The sequence below is a fragment of the Hippopotamus amphibius genome, chromosome 11 (assembly GCF_030028045.1).
Source record: "Hippopotamus amphibius kiboko isolate mHipAmp2 chromosome 11, mHipAmp2.hap2, whole genome shotgun sequence".
In the NCBI taxonomy this organism is placed as follows: domain Eukaryota; kingdom Metazoa; phylum Chordata; class Mammalia; order Artiodactyla; family Hippopotamidae; genus Hippopotamus; species Hippopotamus amphibius.
In genome coordinates this window covers 65593818-65606513 of record NC_080196.1, presented here as the reverse complement: position 1 = coordinate 65606513, position 12696 = coordinate 65593818, and positions in this window count along the sequence as shown.

Genomic DNA, 12696 nt, shown 5'->3' with positions numbered 1-12696 from the left:
AAAGTCAGTGAATGAGTGTTCATTAACAAATTATATATTCATGAATATAATACTTGACCTTTCTAAATCTCTCCATATCTCAGTTTCTTCTAATATGAGAGTAAAATTAAATTTAACTAACTGAATTTTTATGAGTGTGAAGGAGTGTATATGTGAATATACAAATGAACAATGACTAGATCCTGTATAAAAATAGAATTCCAATCCACAATCCCTGCACCAAACAGCCCAAAAAGTCAAACCACAGCCTCTGCAGTAAATCATCCCAGAATGGTCAGGACTTTGTCAGTGACTTACTTCCAGATCCCCTAATATTTGCCTGCACTTCTAACTCGGGCCCGACCACAGAAAGCCAAATAAACTCCTCAAACCAAACCCATAGAATGCCCCACTTCTAGTTAGCCCGCCTCCAGTTTCCCCATGTCAACAGCCTCTAGTTAGAGCATACCTGAAACCTTTCTGTTTACCTGAAACCTTTCTTTTTTCCACTATAACACTTTCCCACTGCCTTATCTGCCTTTGAGTTTCTGTCTTAGGCAATAATGTTGTCTGACTCCCTTGCAAGCTCTAATAAAAAGCTATCTCCGTTTTCATTTGGGTGGTCTTTTTTCCACTTTATAACTAGGTTAACCCCGGTTCAGTGCCAATTTTAAAATGCCATATATATTTTATTAGTGTTATTATTGTGCAGAAAACAGACATCTTGATCATTAAGGCTCACCCATGCAACCATCTGCTTGTGGATGTACTACTTTTCTACCAGGTACATAATACAAATGCTTATGATCAATCCAATACTCTCCCTATGTCATTATCACAACACACATTCTTCAACTACTTTGAGGATTCCAGGTGCTTAATCTCTCTGCTTTTCCTTTCTGATTGTATGTCCTACCTTTTCTATTTTGTCTGGACTCTGGTGTCTAGCATTTTAGCAATTCTCTAGTCAACAGTCTTATTTACCTAGATAACTCTGGGTAGACAAATATTGTTTGTTTTTTCCCAGAAAGGGAGCTCCTTTCTTTTAAGATACTGTTTTCCCACTCCATCCACATGGTTTGATAGATTGCTATCAATCCTAGTAGCCCCATCCCCAACATGAATGCTCTCGGGAAAGGCAGGTTGAACCAATTGGGGTCAAGGAGAGCTGTCCTAGGGCATTTCTAGGTTTTCTTGTTAGGTACAAGACTGAGAATTTGTTAGTCCAGAGCTCACAAATTCCCAATTTGTGAGATTTCCAGAGCTCTTGCAAGTCATGATTCTAGCCTGGTGGAATAAGCCAGTGTGAGAAGGAAGTCCATATTCAAAAAGAAAAAAAAGAAGAGTGTATGTAGATATTCACTTCTCTAGGGAATAGAGAAGGAAGAACAAACTCTGAGGACGTAGTTACAGGTTAGTTAAGTCTGAGGTTATGCTGAATCTTGGACAAGAGCAGAGGAGAGAAGGCAGGGTAGTAGATAAGAGCTATGGCAGTTACCACCATGATAGGACTTCACCTGGGGAGAAAGGGCAGATTAAGTTCAAACTCATATTTTTAATAATTCTGAAAACTAGGTAGATATGGTTAATAATAAAGACTTCAGAATACAACAATAAAATGAGAAGTATTATATATTCAAGATAAAAATGCACTAGTCACACATATAACTGTCTAGATAATAGTTGAACATAGACTGAGAGCTGAAAATCCCTCAGATTGTTGGATGTGTCTTGGCAATTAGCCTTCCATTTGTCTCTGAGTTCTTAACTTTGGTAAGTTTGCTATTGCCCTGGCAGGACCAAGAAAAATTATTGGGGTGTGGGGAGAGTATCTCAGAAATGCTACATTTGGGTCAGGGTGCCCAGACAGATCATGCCATAGTAAGTAGGTCTGGAAAGCTACCAACTCACATTTATTGAACAACCAATGAATGTCAAGAAAGAAACAAGAGAAAATGCTTTGAACTGGGAGTCAAGAGACCCTTAGTCTTATGGGTCTGAAGCTTGCAAATTCTTGACCTTGGTCAAATCATGTAACAGCTCTGAGCCTCATTTTCCTCATCTGCAGAAGGGAGGTGTTGTGGACCATATCCCTTGGGGTCTTACGGAGCAAATAAAGAAATACAAAATCCCCAGCCTCTTCCCTAAGAAGATGTGTAGTATTTGGGCAGACACTTGTAAGACGAAATCTCAAAAGAAGAAATATAAATAACAATTCAAAATAATAATACTTGAGCCCCCACAAGGAGGCCTTGTAAGCAAAAAAAAAAAAAGGTAGAAATAATTATTTTAAAGGAATAAGACCCTAGGGATGTAGTTTTAAACAACGTGAAGTACAACTGGGCGGCCAGTGGAGGGAGACTTTCCATCCCTTCCCCAGGCCCTGGGAATTCTTCTCATACTCGCAGAGTGGGAGCCTCGCCCCAGCCTCCAGGAAGGGACTGATAACTAAGGGACTGACCGAAAGGCATATTAACCCAGGCGGAGGCGGCCCACTGTACTCGGGTCTGTGTGCTGCTCATGGGAGCCGTGCAGGCGGCTGAACGGGTGGGCGCCCCCGACTCACCGGCTCCGCCTGTCTCACCGCGCTTCGCCAGCCCACCCGCGCCGACTCCGCGGCGCCGGCGGCCGAGCCCTTGGGTCGGTTACCCGGTGTCCAGGCAACCGCGGCGGTAGCCGCCTGGGACCCCGGGCTCGCGCTCGCCGGGCTTCCCGGGCCGGTCCTGGGCCTGCCCCGCGTTCCCGCCGCAGACCAGTGCTGCTGGGGCTTTTCACGCGCTAGGCCTTCTCGGTGCCGTCGTCTCCCTGCTCTTCTTAATTTATTTTCTAACCAATTTAACCCCGCCAAACTCCTTTTCCTCTTTACTGAAGAGGGAGGTTTGGGGAGGAGTGAACTTTCAGTAGTTATGATTAGAATCAGGATCAGACCTCTTTAACGTGAAGACAGCAGACTTCGTTTCTGCGCTCACAAGTGGGAGGTTTCTGATATGCTACCCTCATTATCACCTCTTAGGAGGAAGCCTTCCAGTGTCTACAGGCACACTACAAGGACTGCAGGTGTAAGCTCCGTTTGGTTTGATTGTTGGTTCTAAAGTGACGCTGGTATTGAAAAACCTGAACAAACTATGGGGAAGGATAGGAAAACTTAGCTTTCTGTCTGGAGGTTGAGGTGGGGAAAGTGATGAGTTCAAGCCGTCTAACAGTTTATTTCTAATAAAAACAAATTTTTGAAGTGTGGTTCATCTCACAAAATATTAGATACTACAAAATACATACTGAAACTTGTTTCTACCTCAGTGAATGTATACTGTGGCCTGAAATAGAAGTGTCTTCAAAGAAAGTCTTTTGCATTGCACTGTTCTCACCAACTGCCTTCTTGGATTAAATCAAACACTAAATGATAACCTGAAGATGGTTAAAAACATAGGATCAGGATAAAGATTAGTATTCTCATGCAGACAAATCATATTTCCAGGCAACACTGGATATGGGCAAAGGTCCGCCAAGGTTAAGGAAGCAAAATATATTATCTTAAGGGGCAGTTCAATTAGTAATCCTTTTTAATGGAGGGAAGTCGGCAAGGCCATACCTGGAGTAAGATCATTCCGGCCAAAGATGTAAAAGAGAAAGCAATAAGAAGCAACCTGGAGAGAGGTCTTAATCTTAAATTCATATATGCAGAAGCAGAGCTCTTTTTGTAATTAAAAAATGGATTCCAGAATGCACTCTCCAGTTTCTCATCTCCCTCCATTAATTATTTAAATTTGACATGTTAGCAATACAATGTTAAATTTAAACCCAATGAATCGTTTGCATACCAGTAAATATATATTCATGAGGGTTCAAATCATCTAAGTGAACATATTAAAGCAATACCTAGATTTTTCTCCCAAAACAAAACTTTACCTACTAGAAACTTCATTCTTGAAATTTTTCTCTTAATTAATGAGAATTCATTGATTGATAATTGCTGTATATGCACCTATTGTGGTAGGCAGAATTCTAAAGTGAACCAAAAGGACCCTGTCCCTCTGGTATACATGCCTTGCATAATTCTCCAGACTTTTAATAGGATGGATTTTATTCTGGTGATTAACTTGTTACATGATACACTTGGCTTTAAAGAGGGAAATTATCCAGGGTGAGTTGGACTTAATTGTGTGAACCGTTAAAAGGGACTGGCCTCTTCCTGGAGTCAGAGATGTGAAGTTTCAGAGGAGCATCTGACACAGGGATATTCTTCATTGTCAGCTTTGAAGACTGAGAGGCCATGTAGCAGGAAATGCAGGCAGCCTCTAGGAGTTGAGAATGGTGCCAGTTGACCACCAGCAAGGAAATCGAGGACCTCAGTCCTATAGACTTCAAGGAACTGAATTTTACCAACAATCTGAATAGGCTTAGAAGAGGACACTGTGCTCCAAATGAAAATACATCCTGCCAATATGGTGATTTCGGCCTTGTGAACCCTGAGCAGACAACCAGTCAACCTCACCTGGATTTCTGACCTACGGAACTGTGAGCTAATAAATGGATGTTGTTTTAAGTTGCTTCGTTTGTGGCAATTTGTTATGTAGCAATAGAAAACTAATATGCCTATTAACTTAATTCAAATAAACAAACGTAGCAATTTTTTAATAAAGATACAGGTGTGTCTCAGAAAACTCAGGGCAGGACTGTAGCAGAAACTCAAATAGACCAGACATCAGACACTGCAAAATGAAATCAATACTAGATCTCTTGTCATAAAGAACACAGTGGAAAAGGTCATCTTATAAGCAAATAGAAAAACAGATTTTCTACAAAAATAGAATAGAAATAGCTGATTTTTCTATAACAACAATTAAAGTCAAAGGATAGAATGAAATATTAACCATACATAGAGAAAATAATGATCAAATAAAAATACATTCCCTGCAAAACTATCATTCAAGAATGAGAACAACAAAAACATTCCCATATTTTGAAGGAACAAAAACAAAGTTTACCATTGGCAGAGCTATACTGAACTATGTACTCTAGGAAGAATGAAAATAGTAAAGCTATTGGAGAGATATGTGGTTAAATCTAAATAATCTGGCTATATGAAAACAGTCAACCATCCACTTGTCTTTTAGTTATTCTTGGCTTTCTCTTCCTAATTGTCTTCTATCCAATTAGTCCTTAAGACCTATGCATCCAACTGTTTTAATATTTCTCCTGACAGTGCTAGACTATTTCAAGAATTAGATTTAACAACAGAGTTCTCTGGGCCTCTTCTTTCTTACTTACACTGGAATTATTTAGAACCAATTTTAGATTAACTAAATGCATACCACACCTGCCATAGAAAATTGGCTGAATACTCCTATTGATTAATAATAATGTTTTATTAAGATGGACCAGAAAGTTCCTTGGTAGATGATTGGAATTGGCATCTAGTTATATCTAAAAGAGTGGCATGACATAAATTTTTCTAAATTAAAAGTTATTGTCTTTGGTAGACATTCTCCAAAATTCAATTTGCTTACATCAAATTATAATACTTCTTATAGCAACTTAGCTTATTTTTATATTGTAACTCATACTGATGTACCATGAGAAAATAAGATGTTCAAAAAGAGCATTACTGATGTTTTTCCATAATGTATGATTCAAAATATTTCAAGATCAGAACCATTTTGCTCTGTCATCAATGGTAGAGAATTCAGACACAAACTTATACCTATTCATGTGCTAAAGATTACCATTTGTTCTTTCTAAATTAAATTTTCAATGATCCCAAGTACTAAACATTCTTACATATATCTCTGTTGCCACCCTCTGTAAGTTGTAGTCATTTATCCAAGCAAGTACCTCTGAATTTTCATCATAAGATTATATTCATCTCATCTGCCTTTCATAAAGCATATGGCTCTGCTTTCAATCCATATGCATTATAAAAGACCTATAATCCAGTACTGCATCAGAGTTTATAACCTTAAATTCTCTCTGGGCAGTTTTATCAAAAGCTTGCCTGAAAGGACACTATATGCAGAATATCTGTTGTTTTAAAGATGTAAAGTTATATGCCTTTTCTATATGCTTACAGCTCTTTTCCTGAATCAGATGCAACCAACATCAAAATACCTATTTGAACATTATTAGCGTCCCACATAATGGGATCATTTTTACTGTTATATTGTTCTTTCAACTTTTATCAAAGGGCACTCTGATTAAAAAGACATAGGAAATGTAACACTACATTAATGGTGTACAATAATGTCATCATTTCACTCGTTGGACCTATACAAAATTCTGTGTAAGAGATTGGGGTGTCTGCGTATGTGTGTGAGAGAGAGACAGAGACAGAGACAGAAGTAGGGAAAGAGAAAGGTTGAGGAGATTGAGTATTAGGAGAGATCAAACAGGCAGTTGTTTAACTCAAGAAATTAGTGTAAACCATGTGTAAATTATGAGATTTATATAGATATCTGAGTTTATCCTTTTATCTTGTCTGTCAGACACTAAGCTTAATTTTAGCAACGGTGTTAGCCCTTTGGTCTTTATTTTCTACTGCAATTAACATTGCATTTGTCTTCATTATATATTTTTGTTGTATAGGACCTTACATTTGTTGTGAGAGAAAGTGACTTATATAGACATAAATCAAAAGTGATTATGAAAGGTAATGCTTAGTAAAGATATAACCTGTGAAATCCCTATCACTTAATAAGCTATAAATATTAATTTCTGTACTATTGGGGGAAAATAAGTTGCTGTTTTCTAAGACAGTCATGATGGCATCTGGTCCACAACACTGTCTTAGGACATTTAGGTATTGCCTATAAGACAGCATTGACTAAAGCAGAATCTAGTGCCTTAGAAGTAGTCTCAATAGTGAAAAGTAGCAGACTTGTAGTCTGCTAAAGACATAGTACTCACATCTCCAACCTAAGCAGTATAGTGAAGAATTATTCTGCTGGTTTTGGCATATTACCTGTGCCAGAGTCCCTATCTCAACTACCTGTGCAAAGCAGTCCTTTTAGTAGCAGGTACCATCTTAGATTTGATCATCTTTACCTCTTTTGATTTTACCTTTCCTCTTTCAAGGGGAAGTCCTAATCCTCTGGTGGGAAACTTTGTTCCATTGTCAAAGCAAGTCACTTAAAAATATAGATGAATGGGTAGATAAATACATACATGCATATATACATATGAGCAGGTCTCACGTAGCACCTTTCACTAAAAACACTAGTGAAAGGGAAACAGAAATCTCCTATCTTTGCTCAAGGCCCTATATCTATGATCAATGAGAAGGATCATTTGTAATTTCTAAGTTTACTCATTGGTGTTTTGCTTTTCCTGAGAAAGTTCTGGGTAGTAAATTGTAATATTTATGCTGTTATTCATTTATTGAACACTACCACATGCTAGCCTGTGCACTTTCATATATGCAGATCTACCTCTTAGGTAGATATTATACCCCCCTTTTTTTAAATGAAATTTTCATTTGGAATAAGTTAAATGACTGGCCCAGAGATACAATTACTAATTAGTAGAGTAATACGCAAAGTTGTGACTAAAATCGGTGTTCTTCACAACATACTACTCACAGAGCCTGTTTTACAGGAAAATATAAAAGCTCATCCCCAAATAGGTGTTTAATTATTGTTTATGCCACTCATTTCCTGTGAAAAATGAACCAGACAAGATGGTCATGATAATCAAGAGGGACATGAGGATGAGAGAAAGAAAAGAACCTCTTTTCTTTAGTTGGGATCCTGTCAGGGAATAGATGGAACAGTCAAGTAAGGACACAGAGGAAAACTTAATAAAGGCACTATTTACACAGTGCACTACCCAGGAAGCGGTAGAGAATTAGTTGAAAGCAGACTTAGATTAGTTGTAAGCGTATAGCAAACTCTATGGAAATCCCTAAAAATATTATTTAACAAGTATATTTGATATCATAAAAGAGAAGAGAAAGTGGAATCACACATACTACCCGATTAAAACCCCCCAAAAGGCAGAAACAAAGGGGAAGATTAAAAAAAAAGAAATAACAAATTCAACAAATTGAAAACTGACACTACCTGACTTCAAGACTACTATAAAACGACATTAATTAAGCAGTGTGATTTTAGTGGAAGAATAGACAAACCAATCAATGGAACAAAATAGAAAGCCCAGACATAGACCCAAACAAATAAAGTCAATTAATCTTTTACAGAGGAGCAAAGGCAATTCAATGGAGAAAGATAGTCTTTTCAACATATGGTTCTGGAACTACTAGATATCCACAAGTAAAAAAACAAAAAAACAAAAAAACTCTATACCAATCTTAGATCCTTCACCAAAACATTAGCTCAAAATTTGTCATAAACCTAAGTGTAGAATGCAAATCTATAAAACTTCTAGAAAATAACATAGGAGAAAATCTAGGTAACCTTGGGTTTGGGGATAACTTTGAGTACAACACCAAAAAAGCACAATCCATGAAAGAAAAAATTGATAAATTGGACTTCATTAAAATTAAAATTATCTGATCTTTGAAATATGCTGTTAAGAGAATGAAAAGTCAAGCCATAGACTGGGAGAAAATGGTTTCAAAACATATATTTTATAAAGGACTTGTATCCAAAATATGTTTTAAAACTCTCAAAACTCAACAATAAGAAAACAAGCAACTTTCTTTTTTAATGGCCCAAAGATCTGAAAGACACCTTATGATTCAGGTCTGAGATCTGTAAAAGGAGGGTGGTAAGATGAAGCCCAGACTGTAGTGTAGCCCTGAGAATGTCTCACCCAAGCCAAGGGGGAGCCTCAGGTCAACAACTATCCATTATAGGAGTCCCATGTTGGGCAGCAATGGCCTGGTTTTGGTATCGCTGCCATGGTACCACAGTCATACTCAGTCACTGACTGGAGCCTGGGGAGAGCATGGTCTCAGTGTGGCATCCCGAAGTTGCATCAGCAAGAGGCTGACAGCTAATTACACTAACTACATTATATCCTTCCTCACAGGCACATCTGAGCTGGGCATTTCCATGGCTTTCAAAGCAGTTTTGAGTAATTATTTAGTGTTCTAGTTCAGATATACATTCCCAAAGAAGTCTATTTAACAATCCAAGAACTCTTAGTCAAATAGATAATAATTTTCAGCAGTATAGATCATGAACTTTGACAAAACACAATATGAGCTCTAGTGCAGCTTCCCAGAGGCTCTGTAAAACATTTCCACTTGTGACAAACTCCCATAGTACTATTGCATTTACCAAGACAAAAAGCAAGAAGCAGGATAGTTAACACCCTAAAGATGCTGCACAATACTTTACAACTCCAGGTGCAATTGGCAACTGACAGCATTAGGGTTACTGGTAAACAGGTCAAAGCAGCACACACAAAATTAGTATATGTTGCCTTCAATATCCAGAGAGGTCCACCAAGTGTTTTGCTTCTTTGATTAGTGATAAGAGGTGCCACCATTTGTATCTCTCCGTAGGAAGTATCTTGATATGCTCAAGACCACTGGACCCTTAGAAACTTCCTATGTGTGGCAAAACCCTGAGTATTTGCAAGATATCTTCCATTCTCTGGAATCTGTGTGTTTTACTAAGGCATCTAGGGAAATTTCATTTTCTTAATCACCAGTAAAAATAGCCTTATTTCATTTACACAATGAAGTTGCATTATATGCTGTGGAATACTCAAATGATAAAGCATCCTCCAGACTATATAAGGAAAGAGAGGTGAAGATTTGGAATAGTGTTATGGCAGGAAGTGGAGGCATATTGTTGTCTTCCAAGTGAATCTAATTTGTTTCTGATTATATTTGCTGATAGAAACCAAAAAAGGGAGCATTTGTTAAATCTATACTTGTATAGCATGGGCTAGGGGATCTGTTGATTTGCTGCAATAAAAATAACACATCTGGAACCACAGCGGCAAATCACTAACTGAATTTTCAGCAATTCTACAATCATTCTCAAAACTCAGGTAACTTTTGCACGAAACAGGGAGGTAAAGTGAGGATATGGTAGGAATCAGTACCTTGGTTTCTTCAAGTCTTCAATCATAGCACTACTTTGTAAAACTTCTCTGGAAATGTGGCATTATTACTTTTGGTTTATTTTCTTGGTGAGAGATAGGATTAGGTAGAGGGACTTCCACTTGGCTTTTATACCATAATGACTACCACTTCATGGGCCACAGTATCACTGTGGAGAGTCTACTAAATGATAAATATATCCCATTTGCACTATACTTTTTTGGATTAGGGTAATAACCACATGATTGGTGTATGGTCACAATGAAACCAGTGGAGGGAGGAAGGAGGCCAAGTTCCATATATCACCTGGGATTTCTGTAGTCCTCACTCTGACTGTTAGACTTTATGGCATTTTGGATCTCCAGAGATAATCATCATTTCAGAAGCAGGACCTAGTAATGTACAGAAGTTCTGGGTAAATTCCTTAACCCAGTGCATGTGGTAATGACCATTGGTCCTTATATGGGCACAGTTTAGAGAAAGAGTCACAGTCTATACTAGAAGTTGCTCAGTGAAGGTATTTTATTTCTGGGGACCAGCTGAGGTCTGGAAGTAGGTAAGAGTATATGAATCCAGTAAGGAGACATGACTTTGTTTTTTGCCCACTAGATCTAGAGATTTTCTGCCTATATGTATAAAAAAGTACCTTATAGGCTGCCCCACCATTTTATTCCTAGAGACCCCCAAAAAATTGGCCCCTGTATCTATGGTTCCCCGTATGCAGATTCAACCACCCTCGAATCAAATTGTGTAGTACTATAGTGCCCTATTTATTGAATAGAAAAATCCACATATAAGTGAACCAGGGGAGTTCAAACCCATGTTGTTCAAGGGTCAACTCTTCTGTAACAAAGTATGATCAGCAAAAAGAAGGCATTCTAAAAATGGTAATACGGAGAGCTAAATAAATAGATAATTCACAACATGTAAGTAGGTTTAACGGAAACCAAATTATTACTGAAAATTCCTGGGAATAACAAAAAGGGGAGCTGTTACCACCACAGCCTGATGAGCTAACGGGAAGCAGAGGTTAGCAGAACCTAGAAAAATGAGATATAATCCTAGAAAAGGATGTCTGACAAGCGTTATGACCTTCAGCAACCTCGTAGAAGTGAAATGGAAGAATGATTAGTCTAGTGGTACTCTCTTCTTACCCTCCAGTCTCTCACTAGGTCCCCATTAAGAGATAGTACCTATGGAGCAAGGGTTCCCATGGACTTAATCCAAATGATTCAGCCTTTTAGTGCACAGAGAAGAGTGGTAAATGGTGCAGAAATGGATCCAAAGGAACAAATAAAAAGTATCCAGCAGAGTTTTAAATGCTCTTACGATGTCTAAGAAGGCACCCTGAACCCACATGACTCAATGCAGACCTAACCTCATGTTAAGAGATAATAGGAAATAGCAGAAATTTCAGATATTTTGGGTAAGGATCTAAAAGCAGAAGGATACATGAGCCTCACTTTCTGGTTAAAGATACCAAGCCTCAGAGAGAAGTCTCTAAAACCAGCACGGTTTAATGACAGTAAGTTGAAATTGTGACCAAGAAATTCCACATGGAGATAATCTGAGAAAGTTCCTTACGCACCATGCGCTTAAATCTCTTACAGCCATAGAAAAGGGAGAAAGTGCAAATGAAATTTTTCTAACTCACCACCCTCCTCGAGAGGATTGTGGAAAGTCTGAGATAGCTGCAGGGATTGAAAAAGCCCTCCAAGTAGTCATGAGAATCCACAAGCCAACCAATAAAAGGCACAGTGGGACCTTAAACATGGCCTCAGATGCCAGTGGGACAAAATGGTCACCATCAGAGATCTTAGGATGAGCTCTGTCTCAGTTAGGCAGCAGAGGACAGAGACATGCCACACCCATCATCAACAGTTGGAAGAACCATCATGCGAAGAAGTTTTGGATGTCTCTGATTTGACTGATTACAACTGAAATGAAAAATAATGAAATGTCAGAGCTTACCTGAAATTGGTTAGAGTCAATTATCAGCCATCAATCAGAATGCATGTTCAAAACAGAGATTGTTCAATAAATAAGTGAGGAGTTACATTTGCCCCTTGAATATCTGACTCGAGAAATCTTACCCCCAAACCTGTAAACACACACATATATAGTATATCCACATAATGTGCTCCACTAAGGAAAATTTGAGCAAAAGTTTAGATTAGAGGGAACAGAAATAATTTTCAATATCCGTAATTCTGTTCTGATTACCAAAAGGCATTTCAGTGTATAATTTCAACAAAATATTTTACCCAAATGGCACACTGGGTTAATCAGTACCATTCAGCTTGAAGTATGCAAATTTTCTCTTTAACACGTATTTCTTTTTTTTTTCCAAGTCAAAATCCTCGTTTAATCCCTTAAAACCCTACCTCCCTCTGCCCATATTAAAATATCATATTACATTCCTTCCCATAATAGTGTTTTTTTTATTTTTTTATTGGAATATAATTGCATTACGCTCTTGTACCAGTTTTTGAAGTACACCAAGTTCAATCATCTGTATTTACATACATATCCCCGTATTTCCTTCCTCCCTCGACTCCCCCCCCCACCCTCCCCATCCCAGTCCTCTAAGGCATCATCCATCCTCGAGTTGAACTCCCTTTGTTATACAGCAACTTCCCACTGGCTATCTATTGTACAGTTGGTAGTTTACATATGTCTATGCTACTCTCTCACTTCATCTCAGCTTCCCC